At 48.4% G+C, this 21,941-nt stretch overlaps 2 long non-coding RNA genes across 2 annotated transcripts in view; one reads left to right on the top strand and one right to left on the bottom strand.

Moving 5' to 3' along the window:
- Window positions 1-579, bottom strand: part of LOC140403881 (uncharacterized) — a 111,338-nt gene extending 110,759 nt beyond the window's left edge. Inside the window, exon 1 of the long non-coding RNA XR_011938428.1 lies at window positions 540-579. This is a non-coding gene — a long non-coding RNA (uncharacterized lncRNA). The remainder of the gene's footprint in view (window positions 1-539) is intronic.
- LOC140403885 (uncharacterized) overlaps window positions 1-13,278 on the top strand; it is a 57,417-nt gene extending 44,139 nt beyond the window's left edge. Inside the window, exon 2 of the long non-coding RNA XR_011938429.1 lies at window positions 12,781-13,278. This is a non-coding gene — a long non-coding RNA (uncharacterized lncRNA). The remainder of the gene's footprint in view (window positions 1-12,780) is intronic.
- Window positions 13,279-21,941: the final 8,663 nt, after the last annotated feature.

Genomic DNA, 21,941 nt, shown 5'->3' with positions numbered 1-21,941 from the left:
GAGATCCTACCCAAATGTTTTCATCTGCCTGAGGTTCCTCACTGTAATGCAAATGCTGGAATGTCCATTAGCAGAAAGAATTAAACTTAAAATTCTTTACATCTAAAAATGTCTTCAGTTATTTGCATGCTGCACACTGAAACAACTGAAACATAAGGGGGTTGCCAACAGAAGCTATTTCAGAAGCAACTGCAGTGAAACTTTTCTCCTTTCTGCTATTCTAAGATTAATCTCTTTCGGATTCTTTAGAATGATTCATCTGTCTACTAATAAGCAATGTGCATTGGGTTGACAGTTGGGTGAGCAGAGGCGGGGATGTAAGTGATGTTAGAAAGACCAGAAGGCATTTAAGAGTCTGCCATCTAGAGCTGAGAGGAGTCACGTGTAGAGCACACACAGGTTTCCTTCCCTGCAGGTGAAAACCCAGGCAAACCTGGCAGCTTTCAGGGCCTACTTGAAAGAGCATGAATTATTTCATCAGCTGACCTGATACTTACAAATGGCCCAAACAATCAGTGCACATGAATCCCAGCACTTACCCCTCGATTGTACCTTCCAGGGGAACCCGCACCATGAACTATGGGGTCAGGATAAGGTTGCCCAATTTTCCTGAAAATAGTAGAAGCCTGCACCACGAGGGGGGCCTGACAGAATCTAAGCCTAATCCTTCATACCAGTGCTGAAGAGGGATCAGTCCTGGATGCAGACCCACAATAATTAACTCAATACAAATATTCATACAGATATTAAAAGAGTTCTGCAAATGATTGAACATTTCTTGTGAGAGAGGAAACATAGTGCTGGATTATCTGTTTATCTGCCATAACTCCATGGATGTAATCCACGGAAAGGCTGTCTTTACTTAGGTGCCTGGGCTCCTAACATGCTCAAACTATCCCCTCTGGTAACTTGTCCCTCAACATATTCTTCCCCTTGCTCATTGCATTCAAAATGCAATTGCTACGCAACATAGAAGCCACTTTTGTTTTTATTATGTCCGCTCTCATAGAAACCTGTACTCTTTAGCAATAGGCTATCACAAAACATAAGGCTAAAATGTCACCAGCAGGAAACAGTCAGGTTGTGGATCAAGCAGCCTTAGAGCAAGTTACGGAGCGAACTGACTAATGGAGCCAGGCAGCAGTGGAGAAAGGTGCAGTTTAAAATGAGTGGGATGAATGGGAGATTGGCCAAGACAAGCACTAAAGGCCAGAGTGTAAGTAATAAGACAGGGTCAAGGAAACAGAGCAGGGAAACAGGTTGAGGAGACAGATGTCCAAATGTGGGCAGGAGAGACTGAGCTGCAAACTTCAAAACGTGATTCTTCCCCACCCCCTCCCCCAGATTTGCAGTCAGGATGGGAGAAACGTAATTGTCTTCAAGCTCTTCTTTGTATCTGACAGGAAAACAATCTGATGACAGGGCTGTGAGAGAGAAACAAAACCAGAAATGTTCTCCCTCAGCCACTGGCTTAGCAAGTGCAATTACCGTGACATTTGACACAGCAGCATTAAAAGAGAAATGGTGCCAAAGCGAATCACAATGCTAAGAGTTAACAAAAGAGTGATCCAAATTAATGACAGGAGGGAAGATTTGTGATAAAAAAATACATACCCCAAGATAAATATTAATAAGAATGGGTAATAAAGCAATGCACAAAATAGCTCAGAGCCAGGTAACGTTCTGCAAGCATATATTGTCTTAGGTTTAGGAGACCATTAAACAGAAATTGTAATTTGGATCTTGAAAGAAGCCTGAAAAGATACCAGTCAAACCAATGGATCCATCGGCATGAGCAGACTCCCAAAATAAATATTCAACACAAAGCTTACTTTCATTCTGAGGTACCCTCAATAATGACGCTTAGAGATTAAACTGTAAAGAAGGCTTTATTAGACTAATAACTATACTACAGCTAGAGACGAGAGCTGACTGTTACACAGACCATGAGGCAGGCCTTTATGTATGGCTCCCAGATGGGCGGAGCCAGAGGCGGAGTCCCCAGGGTTCCAAGCCCGGTCTTAAAGGGGACATCACTTTACATGATGATAAGGAAGTAACCGTTCATCACATTCACCCCCTGTTTAAAAAGGAGTCCGGCGGGGGTGAAGTGCCATCATAGGTCCATCCGTCTCGGTAGCCGGATCGTCCTCCTCGACTCGGGCGGTGGTGCGGCGGGCACGGAAGTCCCGGTTGAGGGCACATCCGGGAGCACAGCGGTCGGAGCTTCGGTCCGGGTCGGGGCAGAGGAACTAGGCAGGGCCGGGGGTAGCGGAGCCGGCGCCGGCGGGGTGTGTAAAGGGGGGACGCAAGGGGGGGCGCACGGTAGGAGCTCACCAATGGGTGGTAGGGCCGGAAGGGGGTGTGTTGTAGGGGGCGACGGGTCCTGCAGGGACGCGGCACGGGAAGGGGCGTCTGTGGTGGAGGATCCGGCGGGTGCCAGATCCCGGAGGGAAACCGTATCTTGCCTGCCGTCGGAGTACTCCACGTAGGCGTAACTGGGGTTGGCGTGGAGCAGTCGGACCTTTTCAACTAGGGGGTCCGTTTTATGGCTCCTCGCGTGCCTCCGGAGAAGAACAGGTCCCGGAGCCATCAGCCAAGGTGGAAGCGAGACCCCGGAGGTAGACTTCCTGGGGAAGAGAAACAATCGGTCGTGAGGGGTCTCATTCGTGGCCATGCAGAGGAGTGACCTAATGGAGTGTAGGGCATTGGGTAGGACCTCCTGCCAGCGGGTGGTTGGGAGATTTCTCGACCACAGGGCCAGAAGGACAGCCTTCCACACGGTCGCTTTCTCCCTCTCCACCTGCCCGTTTCCCCGTGGGTTATAACTGGTCGTTCTGCTCGAGGCGATGCCTTTGCTGAGCAGATACTGACGCAGTTCATCGCTCATGAATGATGTACCCCGGTCGCTGTGGATATAAGCAGGGAAACCGAACAGGGTGAAGATGCTGTGCAGTGCCTTAATCACCGTGGCTGAGGTCATGTCGGTGCAGGGAATGGCGAATGGGAAACGGGAGAACTCATCGATCACGGTGAGGAAATAGGCATAACGGTTGGTGGATGGGAGGGGCCCCTTGAAATCCACGCTCAGTCGCTCAAAGGGGCCCGAGGCCTTCACGAGCCAAACCTTATCTGGCCGATAGAAGTGCGGTTTGCACTCCGCACAGACTTGGCAGGTCCTGACCATGGCCTTGACCTCCTTGGTTGAGTAAGGTAGGTTGAGGGACTTGATGAAATGGACGAGCCGGGTAACCCCCGGGTGGCAGAGGTCATTGTGGATGGCTTGCAGGCAGTCCTCCTGCGCGTTGGCGCATGTGCCGCGGGACAGGGCATCTGGGGGCTCGTTGAGCTCCCCTGGACGATACTTGATATCATACGAGTAGGTGGAGAGTTCGATCCTCCACCTCAAAATTTTATCGTTTTTTATTTTGCCCCGTTGCGTGTTATCGAACATATAGGCGACCGACCGTTGGTCGGTGACGAGGGTAAACCTCCGACCGGCGAGGTAGTGTCTCCTGCACCGCACAGCCTCCACAATGGCTTGTGCCTCCTTTTCGACTGCAGAGTGTCGAACCTCGGAGGCGGTGAGGGTTCGGGAGAAGAACGCTACTGGTCTGCCTCCTTGATTGAGGGTAGCAGCCAGGGCGATGTCTGATGCATCGCTCTCTACCTGGAAAGGGATGGTTTCGTCCACCGTGTGCATGGCGGCCTTGATGATGTCAGCCTTGATGCGGTTGAAGGCCAATTGAGCCTCAGCCGAGAGGGGAAAAGTGGTGGTCTTTAGGCGTGGGCGGGCTTTGTCCGCATACTTGGGGACCCACTGAGCGTAATAGGAGAAAAGCCCCAAGCACCGTTTGAGGGCTTTGAGGCTGCGGGGGAGAGGGAGTTCCTTAAGGGGGCGCATGCGGTCGGGGTCGGGACCTAGGACCCTGTCTTCCACGTCATAGCCGAGGATGGCCAGCCGGGTGGTGTGGAAAACGCATTTGCCCTCGTTATAGGTCAGGTTAATGGCTCGGGCGGTCTGGAGGAACTTTTTGAGGTTAGCGTCATGGTCCTGCTGATCATGGCCGTAGATGGTGACATTGTCCAAGTACGGGTATGTAGCCCGCAAACCGTACTGGTCCACCATTTGGTCCATCGCCCTTTGAAAGACGGAGACCCCATTTGTGACACCAAAGGTGACCCTGAGGAAGTGGAAGAACCGGCCGGCTGCTTCAAAGGCAGTATAGGGGCGGTCTTTTGGTCGGATGGGGAGCTGGTGGTAGGCAGATTTGAGGTCGACCGTGGAAAAGACTCGGTATTGGGCGATCCGATTTACCATTTCCGCGATGCGAGGAAGGGGGTACGCATCAAGCTGCGTGAATCGGTTTATGGTCTGGCTATAATTCACGACCATCCGTTTCTTCTCCCCGGACCGGACTACCACCACTTGCGCTCTCCAAGGGCTGTTGCTAGCCTCGGTGACCCCCTCTCCCAGTAAACGCTGGACCTCTGACTTGATAAAAGCCATATCTTGGGCACTGTAGCGCCGGCTCCTGGTGGCGACGGGCTTACAGTCAGGAGTGAGGTTAGCGAATAGCGAGGGGGGTGCGACTTTCAGTGTCGCAAGGCAGCACACCATGAGGGGGGGCAAGGGTCCGCCGAACTTCAGTGTCAGGCTTCGGTGGCTGCACTGGAAATCCAGTCCGAGCAGCAGGGGGGCACAGAGGTGAGGGAGGATATAAAATTTGAACCGGGTGTATTTGGCACCCTGGATCGAGAGATCCGCAATACAGTACCCTGTGATTTGTACCGAGTGGGACCCAGATGCGAGGGCTATGGTTTGGGATGCGGGATGGGTGCGTAGGGAGCAGCACCTTACCGTTTCAGGGTGGATAAAGCTCTCCGTGCTCCCGGAGTCGAAGAGGCATGCAGTGTCGTGCCCGTTGACCTGGACCTGCATCATGAAGTTCTGAAGGTGTTTTGGCCGAGTTTGATCGAGGGTGATCGCACCCAGTCGCGTTAGTCGGAGTCGTCAGCCGAGTCGGACTCGTAAAATGGCCGCTGCCGTCGGTCGCACGTGTCGGGTCGAGAAGATGGCCGCTGACCAGATGGCCGCTCCCATGATTCGCACGAGGCTGATGACGCGTCAGAATAGGGCGTGTCGGGTCGGTGCGCAGCAGCATTGCGAGGCCTGCGGGCCTGAGAGCCTGATTTTCGGGCCGGCTGTTCTTTGTTTTTCTGTCCATGGGTCTGGCCAGGCAGACCCTCGCAAAGTGCCCTTTCTTCCCGCAGTCGCTGCAGATCGCGGAGCGGGCTGGGCAGCGTGGGTGTGGGTGCTGGCCCTGCCCGCAGAAGTAGCATGGTGTGCCCCCATGGTGAGCGGGTCGCCGCGTGGCGCAGGCCTGTAATACGGTTGATTCTGAGGAGGTCCGGGGGGGGGGCTGGCAGAGTCCGCGGGGTACGTACCCAAGTTATGTCGGGCCACCTCCAGCGAGGAGGCGAGCGTTAGCGTCTCCTGGAGGTCTTTTGCCCCGTTTTTGAGCAGCCGCTGCTGGATGTAGATCGAGCAGATGCCGGACACGAAAGCATCTCTGATATGCAGGTTCATATGGACTTCCCCTGTCACATCCTGATGGTCACAGTCCCTGGCAAGCGCGGTGAGTTTTTCAACAAACTCGTCGAGCGATTCCCCGGAGCGCTGCCGGCAGGTAGAGAGCAGATGCCGGGCGTGCACCTCATTGACGGGTTTGACAAACCGCTTGCGGAGCAACTCAATCGCTTCCTCATAAGTCGTCGCCTTTTCGAGCGTGGCGGAGATTCTGTGACTCACCCGGACGTGGAGTAGACGCAGCTTGCGTGGCCCTAGGATGGGAATCTCTGCGGAGTCCAGGTAGGCCTCGAAGCACCGCAGCCAGTATTTTAAAATTTCCTTTGCCTCCGGCGTTCGTGCTCCCAGATTGAGCTTCTCTGGTTTTAGGCCTGCGTCCATCCTGAATCTAGTTTAGTCTAATAAATTGAGGTACCCTCAATAATGACGCTTAGAGATTAAACTGTAAAGAAGGCTTTATTAGACTAATAACTATACTACAGCTAGAGACGAGAGCTGACTGTTACACAGACCATGAGGCAGGCCTTTATGTATGGCTCCCAGACGGGCGGAGCCAGAGGCGGAGTCCCCAGGGTTCCAAGCCCGGTCTTAAAGGGGACATCACCTTACATGATGATAAGGCAGTAACCGTTCATCACACATTCTCAATTGAATAGAACAAAATTAGTCACCTGGTTAACACCAGAATAATTCAATTGATTGAATCTATTTACGAATCCAAAGAATTGATATGCAATGCTTGCAATAAGCTGGAGTGAATTGGCATACTTTTTAAAATTTCATTCATGTTATAGTCTTTCTCCTTGGGAATAGCCTTATGTTCAGTGATTTGATTAATATTTTCTCCCTGAAGATTAAATATAATTTTGCAGTGTTTGGTTTATTAATTTCATTTTCTACTGCACACTATTTCTCATTTAGTTTCCGCCAATTCAATTATGTTACCGGATGTTGTAGCTAGCCCCTTTAAGGGACGTTCTCTGAGAGAGGAGACATGTGACGCGCGAGTCCAATCAGGGACGAAGTTGGGAATTCACTGGGACATGACCCTGCAGTTGGGCCCTAGAGAAAAGACCATTTTAGAACTCTGTAAATAGTTGTTCATAGTTGTAATAAATCGTTGTGTTTTATAAGTTAACTGGCGATAAGGATGGAATCAGTGACTCAGTTGGCAAGAATTTGTGGAATAAAGTCCACTTGCAAAGAGTTGCGGAACAAGTCGAGCCTGCAAGGAAGAGAACAGTCTAAATGCCTCTTTTCAGAAAACCAGAGCTGTTTGATCTTGCCACAGAAGATTGGATACAGTATGTGGAATGCCTAAAATTATTTTTGGTATGAATGAAATAGACGGGGAGGGGAAATGGAGAGTAATTTTGTTAACTGCGTGTGGGGCCCAGACATGCAGTCTGATTCAAACCTTAACATCCCCCAATACCAGAATATTCACAAAGATTGTAGAGTTATTCAAAGGACACTACTACCCCATACCCACAGTAATTTTACAGTGTTCAAGTTTAATTTGACCAGGCGAGAGCACCAGGGGTGGCCGTTGCAGCCTTTGTGGTGAAGTTCAAGAAGCTTTTAGCGCATTGCGATTTTGGGACTGTGTTAAATGAGATAGAACATAGAACATATTGTGCAGAAGGAGGCCATTTGGCCCATCGAGTCTGCACCGACCCACTTAAGCCCTCACTTCCACCCTGTTCTCGTAACCCAATAACCCCTCCTAACCTTTTTTGGTCACTAAGGGCAATTTCTCATGGCCAATCCACCTAACCTGCACGTCTTTGGACTGTGGCAGGAAAACGGAGCACCCGGAGGAAACCCACGCAGGGAGATGCTAAGATATTGTTTAGTAGGTGGTGTTAACAATGAAGGCGTACAAAAGAAACATTTGACAGAATCGGACACAGATTTTAAAAAAGAGCAGGAGACTATTTTAGCTATGGGATGCATGGAAAAGGGTGCCCAGGAGCTACAATGTGCTCAGAGCAGTGCAGTTAGGGCAGGAAAACACTTTTTTAAAAAGTTTAGAGTACCCAATTACGTTTTTCCAATTAAGGGGCAATTTAGTGTAGCCAATCCACCTAGCCTGCACATCTTTTTTTTTTGGGTTGTGTGCGTGAAACCCCCACAGACATGGGGAGAATGTGCAAACTCCACAACGCAGACAGTGACCCGGGGCCAGGATCGATCCTGGGTCCTCAGCGCCGTAGGCAGCAGTGCTAACCACTGCGCCACCGAGCCTTCCAGGGTGGGAAAACCCAAGCAGCAGTGGCACCAGGAGTGAAGATGCTGGGAAGTAGTAGAGGCAGAATGCATACACGATTAAACCCACAACCTAATATAGGCCCAGAGTGCCAGAGTGTTACAGATGTGGGGGAAGCCATCCCACAGACGTATGCAGATTTAAGGAAGCTGAATGCTTCAGGTGTGAAAAAAAGGACATTTGGAACATAAGTGCAAGTAAACGCAGAGCCTGCCTAATACAAGTAAATCAAACAGTAAAACACATGTATACCGTATGGAAGATGGTCCTGAGGCAGAGCGGAAAGTTATGCCTGTCAATAATGTAAAAGTGGACAAAGTGGTCCCAATCACAGTGGAATTAGTGGTAAATGGAAGGGTGTTATGGGTGGAAGTGGATACTGGGGCCTCAGACACCATGATGGGCAGCAGGCCACTGGTACCTTCAAGAAGGGGTCCATCCCTTGAGTTTAATGAACACGGGGACCAGGCTGCCGACATATATGGAGGAGAGCATAAAGATAATAGGAACAATGATGAGTCCAGTCAGTTATCGACAGCAATCCGCTCAGATGCCTTTAGTCGCGGTGGCTGGTCAGAGGCCGAGTTTAATGGGGCATGACTGACTCCAGCAGATCAAATTAAATTGGTTAAAGAAATTTAGCATCAAAGAAGGCCTGCATAAGATCATCAGCGAGTACCAAGATGTCTCCAGGAAGAGCTGGGGAAAATAAAAGAAGTATAAGCGAGAATTCATGTGAACCTAGAAGCCACTCCAAGATTTTTCTGTCCCCTATGTGTTATTAGAAAACTTCAAAATGGCGTTGGAAAGGCTGGAAGACCTAAGCATCATTCAACTAGTGCAATTTGCAGAATGGGCAGTACCCATGGTGCCAGTAGAGAAACCAGATAAAACCATTCACAATGGTAGGGATTACAAGCTGACGGTAAACAAGGTTGTGAAGCTGGACAAGTACCCCATCCCCAAAATCAAAGATCAATAGGTAAACTGGCTGGAGGCCAAACGTTCACTCAGTTAGACGTGAGTCATGCCTACCAGCAGCTGGAGCTGGACGATGGCTCGAGGGAATATGTGACCATAAACACCCATAAAGGGTTGTACCAGTACACATAGTTGCCCTTTGGAGTTTCATTGCCATGTACTATATTCTAAAGGACCATGGAAATTTTGTTGCAAGGCTTGTCGGGTGTTGTTGTGTTCTTGGATGATGTATTAGTAACAGGACCTACAGAAAAAGAAAACTTGTCCAGTTTGGAAGAAGCATTAAGGAGATTCTAAGAAGGAGGAATGCGCCTCAAGAGAGATAAATTTACCTTTCAGGCTAGTGAGGTACTTACCTGGCTTGTCAGTTGGACACACAGGGTTACACCCCATGGAGGACAAGATGAGAGTAATTAAGGAGCCACCGGCCCCTAGGAATACGTCAGAACTAAAATCCTTTCTGGAATTAACCATTATGGGCGGTCCCTCCAAACCTGTCAATCATAGAATCATAGAATTTACAGTGCAGAAGGAGACCATTCGGCACATCGAGCCTGCACCAGCCCTTGTAAAGAGCACCCTACTTACGCCCACACCTCCACCCTATCCCCGTAACCCAGTAACCTGTTGCTAATTGTGTTTCTCTTAATTTGGCTCTGTTTAATTACGTTTGCTCAAGAGTCGCCAGGTATCTTTCGACACCGCCGCAAGGTTCAAAACTGAATACTGATCAAAGGCTCGATACACCAGTTAGTAAGTTCAAAAGCAATGCTCATTTATTTACACACAGTCAAATCTACGCATGCATAAAACTCTACGACCAAAACTATCGCTATTACTAAAAGCCTATACTTAGCTTCGGGTGCCCACTCAGTCAGAGGAACAATGGCCGTTGCTCGGTTCTGAGGCTGCTGGGTTGAGCTGTTTACAGGATAGCAACTAGGAGCGTTTATCTCGTAGCGTGCGTTGACTTGGAACTTACTTGGTCTGGCATAGCTGCTAGGCTGGTATCTCCTCGCTGAGAGCCAAGGCCAAGAGAGCGATCCTCTCTTGGGGAATCCTTTTTATACCCCAAAAGGGCTTCGCGCACTTTTGGGCGGGCCTTGAACTTGGCCCCAATTAATTGGGCCGTTTCCCAATTGTCCTTATCGATTTTCCTCCAATAGAGGGGTGGGTTCCCTGGTTGCTGGGCGTGTCATAGGTGGCCGTTGGTTTGCTTTGTTTTAATGTCCTCTGGCGGCGGGATGTCTGGCTTAGCATTGTTTACCTAAATGTTGCCTTTTGTTCCCGAGGATGGCTCATTAGTATGTAGATGGCTTAGTAGTACCGGTCCTGTCTGAGAGCTAAGGCTCTAATCAACAGACAGATCTTGCACCTGCTTGCTTTTTCGGTATTGTCCAATTTTCCCTGCATTCTTTGCAAGTGTCCATTTTGTAATCGGGACGTGGCCATCCCAGATGGCTACAAACCCCACCTAATCTTTTTGGATACGAAGGGCAATTTAGCATGGCCAATCCACCTAACCTTCACATCTTTGGACTGGGAGAAAACCGGAGCACCCGGAGGGAACCCATGAAAACACAGGGAGAATGTGCACAGACAGTGACGCAACACGGGAATTGAACCTGGGTCCCTGGAGGTGTGAAGCAACAGTGCTAACAATTGTGCTATCATACCGCCACTGTCAACAGTGTTAGCTCCAGGACATGTATTATTAAGGAAATGCCATAACTGGGTCTGGAAGACACCACAAAGAGGCATTTAGCCTGGTCAAGCTAAATTCAACCCCACCAAGAAGATAATACTAACATGTGATGCATCCCCATATGGTGCTGGGGCAGTTTTAACCCACAGAATGGATGATGGGTCGGAGAGACTTGTGGGATTGGTGCTGTAAACCCTTACAGACGCGGAGAAGAACCTTTCACAAATCGAGAGAAAGGGATCAGCTGTCATCTGTGGCATCAACAAGTTCCATCAATATCTATACTGGAAACATTTCACTTTAACAACAACCCACAAACCATTGTTGGGTTTATTGGAAAGATAATGCGATTCCACCAATAACTTCAGGCCTGGACATAGAGTTGGGAGTTGTTCTTGTCGGCCTTTGAGTACACCATTCAACATCGTCCAGGGACACCAATAGCCAATGCAGATGCCCTGAGTCATACTCCTTTGTTAGAGATGGATGCCCCCCCCCCATATCCCTCACCGCGCGCCCCCCCCCCTACCAGAAGAGATCCAGATTGGTCATGAATTCTCTAAGTACTTTGCCAGTACCGGCTCAACAGATTAAGTAATGGAGAAACAGAAACCCATTGTTGTCGAAGGTGAAGCAGACGACATTGTATGTAGGGTGGGACAAGAGAGCTCCAGAGGAAATTAAGCTTTACCAGGTCAGGAAAGACAAAATTAGCTGTGAGGAAGCTATCGTCCTCTGGGGATTGAGAGTGATGATTGGCCCCGGACCAGGAAGAGAATTATTACTGGAAGAGTTACATAGTGCCCATCCGAGTGTGTCTAAAATGAAAATGTTATGTGTGGCGGCCTGGCATCAACACTGCAATTGAAAGAATGGTAAAGCACTGCGATCAGTGCCAATTTCAGCAGAAGTTACCTGCCGCAGCCTTGTTACATGGGAATGGCCATGGGTTAGGGTCCATGTCAATTATGCGGGAACGTTTATGGGCATGATGTATTTGTTGTTGGTGGATGCCCATTCAAAATGGATGGAGGCGTTTTAGATGAGATCCACAACTGCTCATGCAACAGTTGACAGGCTGTGCCAGTGTTTCGCAATCCACGGGTTACCAGAGGTCACGGTTTGGACAACGGAATAGCTTTTACCAGTGCCGAGTTTCAAACGTTTATGACTTTTAATGGAATAAGACATGTCAGAAGGGCACCGTCCCATCCTTCATCCAATAGCCTGGCCAAAAGGGCAGTGCAGACTTCCAGGTCTGGCTTGAAGAAGCAACCACCCGCGTCTTTATACACCAGGTTTACTTGGTCCTGCTATCATACAGGATCACCCTGCAAGCGACTGGAGTCTCTGCAGCTGAGCTGCTGATTGGTGGTCAGCTGAGGACCTGGTTAAGCCTGGTGGTCCCAAATTTAGCCGGTAGGGTGGAGACAAGCCTGAGGAACCAGAAGAGGAACCATTATTTGTTTAAAAGCACATGAGCATTCGAGACAGAGGATCCAGTGTTTGTGAAGAATTTTGATAACAGACGAAATTGGGTTCCAGGAGTTGTTGTGACATGGACAGGGCCGGCATCCTATGAGGTTAAAGGACAGGACAAAATTTTAAAGGAGCATGCAAATAAACCATTTGTGTGGGCATGAGCCAGTGCTACGGCCTGATCTAAGTGCGCCAACAGGAAGTATTGCGAATTTCCTGAGGAATCTGCGTGGGTTTCCTCCGGGTGCTCCGGTTTCCTCCCACAGTCCAAAGACGTGCAGGTTAGGTGGATTGGCCATGATAAATTGCCCTTAGTGACCAAAAAAGGTTAGGAGGGGTTATTAGGTTACGGGGATAGGGTGGAAGTGAGGGTTTAAGTGGGGCGGTGCAGACTCAATGGGCCAAATTGCCCCTTCTGCAATGTATGTACTATGTTCTATGAATGAACTGTCGGATCAGCCAGTAACAGGTCAGAGTTTTAGCCCCCAGGAAACAGTGGAAACAGAGGAAGGTGAGTTGTCGGGACAACGAGCGAGTCCTTGTGAAATAAGGCTTACAGTAACTACCTCAACAGAGGAACCTCAGTCACTTGTGCTATGTCACTCTATGAGAAAGAAGTTGTCACTTCTAGATTCAGTTATTCATGGACTAGTGTAAAAATGTTCATTCTAGTTACTGTTTTGGCAACTGTGTCATTTAATTATTCCAATGTGTAAAAAGGTACATAATAATAATAATCTTTATTATTGTCACAAGTAGGCTTACATTGACACTGCAATGAAGTAACTGTGAAAATCCCCTCGTTCGCCACACTCCAGCGCCTGTTCGGGTACACAGTGGGAGAATTCAGAATGTCCAATTCACCGAACAAGCACGTCTTTCGGGGCATATGGGAGGAAACCGGAGCACCCGGAGGAAACCCACGCAGACACGGGGAGAACGTGCAGATTCCGCACAGACAGTGACCCAAGCGAGAATCCAACCTGGGCACTGTGAAACAACAATGCTCACCACTGTGCTACTGTGCCACTCAAAAAAGGATTAAAGGTGGAAGGATGTAGTAGCCATCCCCTTTAAGGGATGCTCTTTGAGTGAGGAGTCATGTGACCCGCTAGTCCAATCAGGGATGGAGTTAGGAATCCATTGGGATGTGTTGGAACTTGTCCCAACAGTTGCTGAGCATGGAAAGATTGTTTTAAGCACTCTGTAAATAATTGTTTACAGCTCTAATAAATGGTTGTGTTTTTAAGCTAACAGGCGGAGCTAATTCTTGAAGATATTACGCCGACTCTTGATCTGAAGTTATTAGAATGAAAATCAGGCAGATTCCACAACGGTTTTGTCAGTTTTTCACCCAGATAGAGAAGATGAAAATCTATCCCAGCTAGTGTTTCCACTATCATAGGCAGTGAGTTGACGGTTAAAAACTATGAGCCGCATACATAGTGCCCCTTAGGTGAAATATGGCATTAAATATTTAATGTGAATGAAATGTAAAGTTAGAAAGATAATCTTTCTTTCAGAGTCGTTAGTTAAGTTAATGTTGCCTATAAGGCGGGAAGACAGGCGCAAGGCGGATGGGAGTTCCCCACACGGGGGGGTCGAGGAGTGAGCAGGAGTAGCCGGGGTCAGTTGAAGTCAGCTGACTTACGGAAGTAATATGGGGGGAGCAATCATGCTAGAAAGAGATCTAGCGGGGAGGGGGGGGGGGAGGGGGAGGGGGGGGGGACAACTGGGTTGCTGCTGCGGAAATCCAAAAGGAAATGGCTAAAGAGTGGGTGGGCGGGGATGGTGTGCGACGCTGGGGGAGCGAGCGGGATATGGGACTGGCCTAGAGAGCTGGGGGAGCGCGGAGGCGGGATATGGGACTGGCCTAGAGAAGGTAATGGCTAGTCGACACGGGAGGGGGGCAGGTAGCCCCCTAGTGAGGCTGATCACGTGGAACGTGAGAGGCCTGAACGGACCGATAAAAAGGGCCCGAGTGCTCGCGCATTTGAAAGGACTAAGGGCAGACGTGGTTATGCTCCAAGAGACGCACCTAAAGGTGGCGGACCAAGTTAGGCTAAGGAAAGGATGGGTGGGACAGGTGTTCCACTCAGGACTGGACGCAAAGAATAGAGGGGTGGCCATTTTGGTGGGGAAACGGGTAGCATTTGAAGCAAAGAACATCGTAGCAGATAGCGGAGGTAGATATGTAATGGTGAGTGACAGGCTGGAGGGAATAGAGGTCGTGTTGGTTAATGTGTATGCCCCAAACTGGGACGATGCGGGATTTATGAGACGGATGCTGGGGCGTATACCGGACCTGGAGGTAGGAAACTTGATTTTAGGAGGGGACTTTAATACGGTGCTGGACCCGGGGCTGGATAGATCCAGCTCAAGGACCGGAAGAAGGCCGGCAGCGGCCAAGGTACTTAAGGGGTTTATGGACCAAATGGGGGGAGTGGATCCATGGCGATTTCTTAGACCTAGGGCTAGGGAGTTTTCCTTCTTCTCCCATGTCCATAAAGCGTACTCCCGGATAGATTTTTTTGTTTTGGGAAGGTCGTTGATCTCTAGGGTGGAAGAAGCTGAGTACTCAGCCATAGCGGTTTCGGATCATGCCCCACATTGGGTGGACCTGGAATTAGGAGAGGAAAGGGAGCAGAGAACACTCTGGCGATTAGATGTGGGACTGATGGCGAATGAGGGAGTGTGTGCAAGAGTGCGGGGGTGTATTGAGAGATACCTGGAGGTCAATGACGACGGCGAGGTCCCTGTGGGAGTGGTATGGGAAGCACTAAATGCGGTGGTCAGAGGAGAGCTGATCTCCATTGGAGCCCACAAAAGGAAAACAGAGGCCAAGGAAAGGGAAAGATTACTGGGGGAGATTTTAAGGGTGGATAGGGAATTTGCAGAGACCCCGGAGGAGGAATTGTACAGGGAGAGGAGACGACTCCAGACGGAATTTGACCTTCTGACCACCAGAAAGGCGGAGGTACTGTGGAGGAAGGCACAGGGGAGGAGGTATGAATATGGGGAAAAGGCTAGTCGCCTGTTGGCTCATCAATTGCGAAAGAGGGCAGCAGCGAGGGAGATAGGAGGAATTAGAGACGAAAGGGGAGACACGGTGCGAAGGGCAGGAAAGATAAATGAGGTGTTCAAGACCTTCTATGAGGAACTGTATAGGTCTCAACCCCCAGAGGGAGAGGAGGGGATGCGGCAGTCCCTGGACCAATTGAGGTTCCCGAAAGTGGAGGAGCGGGGGGTGGTAGGCCTGGGGGCACCGATTGGGGTGGACGAGGTTATTAAGGGACTGGGAAGCATGCAAGCAGGGAAGGCCCCAGGACCAGACGGGTTCCCGGTGGAGTATTACAGAAAATATGTGGACTTGTTGGCCCCGTTGATGGCGAGGACGTTCAATGAGGCCAGGGAAGGGGGGACTCTACCCCCGACGATGTCGGAGGTGACGATATCGCTAATTTTGAAGAGGGACAAAGATCCGTTGCAGTGCGGGTCCTATAGACCTATTTCACTATTGAACGCGGACACCAAATTGCTGGCAAAGGTACTGGCATCGAGGATAGAGGACTGTGTCCCGGGGGTGGTGCACGAAGACCAGACAGGGTTCGTAAAAGGGAGACAACTGAATGTTAACGTGCGACGACTATTAGGGGTGATAATGATGCCCCCAGTGGAGGGGGAGGCAGAGATAGTGGCGGCAATGGACGCAGAGAAGGCATTTGATAGGGTGGAGTGGGAGTATTTATGGGAAGTGTTAAGGAGGTTTGGGTTTGGGAACGGGTTTATTAGCTGGGTTAGACTTCTTTATGGGGCTCCAACGGCAAGTGTAGTTACAGATCGACATAGATCGGAGTATTTCCGACTATATAGGGGAACAAGACAGGGATGCCCGCTGTCTCCATTGTTGTTCGCGTTGGCAATTGAACCTCTGGCCATGGCGTTGAGAGACTCCAGGAAATGGAGAGGGGTGATTAGAGGGGGAGAAGAACACCGAGTCTCGTTATACGCGGATGACCTATTGTTATACGTGTCGGACCCAGCGGGGGGGATGATAGAGGTTATGCGAATTTTGAGGGGGTTCGGGGATTTCTCGGGGTATAGGCTAAACATGGGGAAGAGTGAATTATTTGTGATACATCCAGGGGACCAGAGTAGAGAGATAGAAGGCTTGCCTCTAAGGAAAGTGGAAAGAAACTTCCGATACCTGGGGATTCAGATCGCTAGGAGCTGGGGAACCTTGCACAGACTTAATCTGACACGGTTGGTAGAACAAATGGAGGAGGACTTCAAGAGGTGGGACATGCAGCCTCTATCGCTGGCGGGCAGGGTGCAAGCAATTAAGATGATGGTCCTCCCGAGGTTCTTATTTGTATTTCAATGTCTCCCTATACTAATCACCAAGACCTTTTTTAATAAAATAGACAGGAGCATCACGAGCTTCGTGTGGGCAGGGAAAGTACCGAGAGTAAGGAGGGGGTTCCTTCAGTGTAGTAGGGACAGAGGAGGATTGGCACTACCGAACTTGGGCGATTATTATTGGGCCGCCAATGTGGCAATGATACGTAAATGGATGATGGAGGGTGAGGGATCGGTGTGGAAAAGACTGGAGAGAAAGTCCTGTAAAGGGCCGAGTTTAGAGGCGCTGGTGACGGCGCCGCTACCGATCTCACCTAAAAAGTTTACCACGAACCCGGTGGTGGCGGCAACATTGAATATGACAGTGGAGGCGACAGAGAGGGGTGCGGGGAGCCCTGGTGGGGTCCCCAATCAGGAACAACCATAGGTTTGCCCCAGGAAGAATGGATGGAGGATTTCAGAGCTGGGAGCAGTTTGGAATTAGGAGGGTGGGAGATTTATTTATAGATGGGACTTTTGCGAGCTTGGGAGCATTGGAGGAAAAGTATAAGTTGCCCCGGGGAAATTTCTTGAGATATATGCAGGTGAGGACGTTTACTAGACAACAGGTGAGGGAATTTCCGTTGCTCCCGACACAGGGGACACAGGACAGGGTGCTTTCAGGGGTGTGGGTCGGAGAGGGCAAGGTGTCAGAGATTTACCGAGAGATGAGGGAAGAGGGGGAGGAGTCGGTGGGCGAACTAAAAGGAAAGTGGGAAGAAGAACTAGGGGAGGAGATAGAGGAGGGTATGTGGGCTGATGCCCTAAGCAGGGTAAATTCCTCTTCCTCATGCGCCAGGCTTAGCCTGATTCAATTTAAGGTGCTACATAGAGCACACATAACGGGAGCAAGATTGAGCAGGTTCTTTGGAGTGGAGGACAAATGTGGGAGGTGTGGCGGGAGCCCGGCAAACCACGCACATATGTTTTGGGCGTGCCCAGCACTGGAAGGGTATTGGAAGGGAGTGACGGGAGTGATTTCGCGGGTGGTGAAGGCCCGGGTCAAACCAGGCTGGGGGTTAGCTCTATTTGGAGTTGCGGAAGAGCCGGGAGTGCAGGAGGCGAAAGAGGCCGACGTTGTGGCCTTTGCGTCCCTAGTAGCCCGGCGCAGGATCCTACTCATGTGGAAGGAGGCGAAACCCCCCGGACTGGAGGCCTGGGTAAATGATATGGCGGGGTTCATTAAACTGGAGCAGATAAAGTTTGCCGTGAGAGGATCGGCTCAAGGGTTCACCAAGCGGTGGCAGCCATTTCTCGACTACCTAGGGGAACATTAGAGGGAAGACAGATGACCAGCAGCAGCAACCCAGGGGGAAGGGGGGGGGAGGGGGGAGGGGGGGGGGGGTTAGTTTAGTTTAGGTCAAAGATAAAGGGGTTTTGTTACTTGTGTATTGTTAAAAATTTCTGTATTGTTATTGTTGCGTTTGCTTTGTAAGAGGGGAAAAATTGTTGTTTGGGAAAAATTTTCAATAAAACATATTTTTTTTAAAAAGTTAATGTTGCCTGAAAAGTAATAATGGCCACCCTGTGTTGAAACTCATGTTATAAAGGCGCTGACCCTAATACAACTCTGCATCTTCCTTACTTATCTTAATAGAAAACAAACACTTTGGTTTAGATCTCACCTCTGATCAGTTGTAGCGAATAAAATCCTTTTGCTATCCGCTGGAAATTCTGTTCATTAATCCTTGCCCAAGAATGGCAGAGTGGAGAGAAAAACTGATATAATCTATGGAATGTTTCCAAACATCTGTTCATAGGACTCCTCCAACTACTACACAAAATACACATATTTGCCTTCCACAACTATCCAAACTTGTGGTTGTGCAAGGATTATCTTTCCTAAAAATATTATTTTTTTCATAAAAATCTGTAGACGTATATGACCTAACAGCTTGAATTTGGCATTACAGTTTGAATGTGCAATACAGATCAATTCTTTCATAGCAGTGTATGATGTTGTGTTCTGCGAGAGGGCTGTTGTAATGATTTCCACAGAACATGGTAGCACAGTGGTTAGCACTGTTGCTTCGCAGCGCCAGGGACCTGGGTTCGATTCCCGGCTTGGGTTACTGTCTGTGCGGAGTCTGCACATCCTCCCCGTGTGTGCGTGGGTTTCCTCCGGGTGCTCCGGTTTCCTCCCACAGTCCAAAGATATGCAGGTAGGGCGGATTGGCCATGATAGATTGCCCTTAGTGTCCGAAAAGGTTGGGTGGGGTTACTGGGTTACAGGGATAGGGTGGAAGCATGGGCTCACCTCCAAGGGCCGGTGCAGACTCCATGGGCCAAATGGCCTCCTTCTGTACTGTAAATTCTATGATTCAATGATTCTATGAGAACATCTAGTTGTTTAACTAGAAAGCTGATTTATTAATAAACACGTGGAAAGATAACTAACAGATTACTATGCAGACAAAGTTACTAAATGAATTCAGTGAATTCTCCTGTAGCTACTCTATGTGCGACTATCCTGTTGTACGTCCTACTACCAACTGCCGGGTGTCTCCAGTCATGTGACTGATGTCTGACGCCACCTGCTGGCCGGAGGTCGTACCAATAGCTATGTGCACTGATATACAACGATATACATTTATACAACTATATATATTTATGTGTACATGCAAATCACCACAGATGAGGTGCTTCATATGAACATATGAATTAGGAGCAGGAGTAGGCCACTCAGCCCTTCGAGCCTGTTCCTCCATTTAATGAGATCTGATTGTATCCTCAACCCCACATTCCTGCCTACTGCCGATAACCTTTCACCCCCTTGTTAATCAAGAATCTATCCAGCTCTTAAAAATATTTGAAGGGGAAGATTTTCCATCCTCAGCGTTGCGGCGGCAGAGGTGTCTTGCCAGTGGTGGGATCTCCTGGTTTCCCATTTAACGTACCCTCTGCCATCGGGGGAATCGGTGGAAAAACTCTCCTCATCTTTGTCTGAAATGAATTGCCCCTTATTTGTAAACAACGACCCCTAGTTCTAGGTTCTCCGACAAGAGGAAACATTCTATCTACATCCACCCTGTCCATACCACTCAGGATCGTTGGTGTTCCAATCAAGTTGCCTCTTCTAAACACTTGTGGATATAAACCAAAACCTCTCCAACCATTTCTTATAAGACAACATGCCCATTCCTGGTATTAGTCCAGTAAACTTCTCTGAACTGCTTCTAATACATTTACATCTTTTCTTCAATAAGGAGACCAATACTGTACACAATACTACAGACGTGGTCCCTCCAATGCCAAAGCTAAACCTCCCTACTTTTGTAATCAAATCTCCTCACAATAAATGATAACATTCTATTAGCGTTCTTAATTATTTGCTGTACCTTTATACTAGACATTTGTGATTCAAGCACAAGGAAACTCAGGTCCTTCTGCACCTCAGTGCTCTACACTCTCTCATCTTTTAGATAACAAGCTTCATATTTATTCATCCTGCCAAACTGGACAATTTCACATTTGCAAACATTATACACCATTTGCTAAAATTGTGGCCACTCACATAACCTATCTATGTCCCTCTGTGCCCTCCTTATGACCTCTTCACAATTTACGTTCCTAACTATCTTTGCACCATCAGCAAATTTAGCAGCACACCTTCAGTCCCTTCATCCAAGTCATTTATTTAAATCGCACAAAGTTGAGGCCCCAGTATTGATCCTTGTGGCAAACTACTCGTCACATCCTGCCGAGAAGACACATTTATGCCAACTGTTTCCTGTTAGCTAGCCAATCTTCAATCCATGCCTCTATGCACCATGAGCTTTTACTTTACGCAATAACCTTTGATGTGGCACCTGGAAATCTAAGTGCAGTACATCTACTGGTTCCCCTTTATCCACAGCACATATGACTCCTTCAAACAACTCCAATGAATTGGTTAAACATGATTTCCCTTTAACAAAACCTTGTTGTTTCTGCCTGATTGCCATCAATGTTTCCAAGTGTCCTGCTATAACATCTTTAATAATGACTTCTAACATTTTCCCAATGACAGATTAGCCTACCTGGCCTATAGTTTCCTGCTTTCTGTCTCTCTCTCCACCCCACCCCCACCTTTTTAAAATAAAGGAGTTACATTTGCTATCTTCCAACCTAATAGAACAATCCCCAATTCTAGGGAAGTTTTGAAAATTAAAACCAATGCATCAGCTATCTCATTAGCCACTTCCATTTACATTCCATGTCAAACATTCTTTGATGCATACCGCCCCTTGACATACTATGGCGGGTGGACTGTGTAAGGATGGTTTACCACGCATCAGAGCCATCCTCAAAACAGTGATAAAATGTGCCAGAATTTCCAGTCTCTTTGGCAGATGCTACCACTCTTGTCAGGTACCCCCCCCCCCCCACCCCCCACCCCCTCCCGCCACACACACACTTAATTCTAAACGCACAAGAGATAACACATCTCTAAAAATTCACATCATTCAGAAGGTTCAGAGGGACATCAACAGTAAAGATTTGCACTTCAGCCTGTGGAACTCCCCTGGAGAGTTTGACCGCTCTGGAACTCTACTGCTTATGTGGAGACATTGAAATACATTTCTTGCCCAGTCAAGACTGCTGAGGAATGCATTAAGCTGTGGGAAATCTGTCATCTACTCACTGACTCTCAGTACATTTTCCAGAGACAGATGGTTGCAGGGGAGAGTGAGAATGAAATTAAGCAAGTTTTTTTAAAAAGTCAAGGAGCAATCAACCAGTATCATGAATAGGGTTATGAGAACACAGTAAATGATAAGATAAATCGTATCAAATTTGTTTCAGATATTGTAAATGAGAACAGAGGGAATGAAGACGGCAATTACCATTCCTTCATGGAGCATTTTTTCACGATAAAATCTACAAGAGAAACATGTCACAGTAAGGGGGAAATAAGGCGAGAGAAAGTGCGTTTGAAAGCAAAATAGGACCATGATGATTGAAACGTTGACAATCAAACTCGAAACGGCCTTCTTTTCAAATCAAAAGGGAAAATTCTCGTCAGATGGCATTGTGCAGATCGACTATTTTCAATGAAGAGAATTTTGAAAATAATTTTTTCCTTGCCATTTATCAAGTAAGTCATATTATCAGGCACTGACGCCGGATTACCAGATTGAATGTTGACATAAATGTTCAGGGCCCCCTGTGAGGAACCTGGCTTGTGAAACGTTATCACGTGTGTTTTTTTTTTCTATTTATATAACTATCCTGAGGCAAAGTCAATGGCTGGAAAATTGAATAAAAATAATTGGGCTGGAGAGGTTGGATTGTGTGGTGACTCCTCAGGAGATGAAGGATAGGAACTGAAAATGCTGGAAATCTGAAGTTAACGATGTTGCAAGTAGACAGGTCCATCGGCATCTGAAAAGTATATGCAGGCCCGTTATCAGAATTGTGCAGCTGTCGTGTTTTCTGGTTCACAGACCCAGGTTCAAGTGCAATTTGGATATAAAGGTGTTCAAGTTATCTTTCGTAGCAGAATTTTCCGTTTTGGAGACAGTTAAGGGTGGGAAAAT

The sequence above is a fragment of the Scyliorhinus torazame genome, chromosome 2, assembly GCF_047496885.1.
Source record: "Scyliorhinus torazame isolate Kashiwa2021f chromosome 2, sScyTor2.1, whole genome shotgun sequence".
Lineage (NCBI taxonomy): Eukaryota > Metazoa > Chordata > Chondrichthyes > Carcharhiniformes > Scyliorhinidae > Scyliorhinus > Scyliorhinus torazame.
This window is presented reverse-complemented; position numbering and strand designations above follow the sequence as displayed.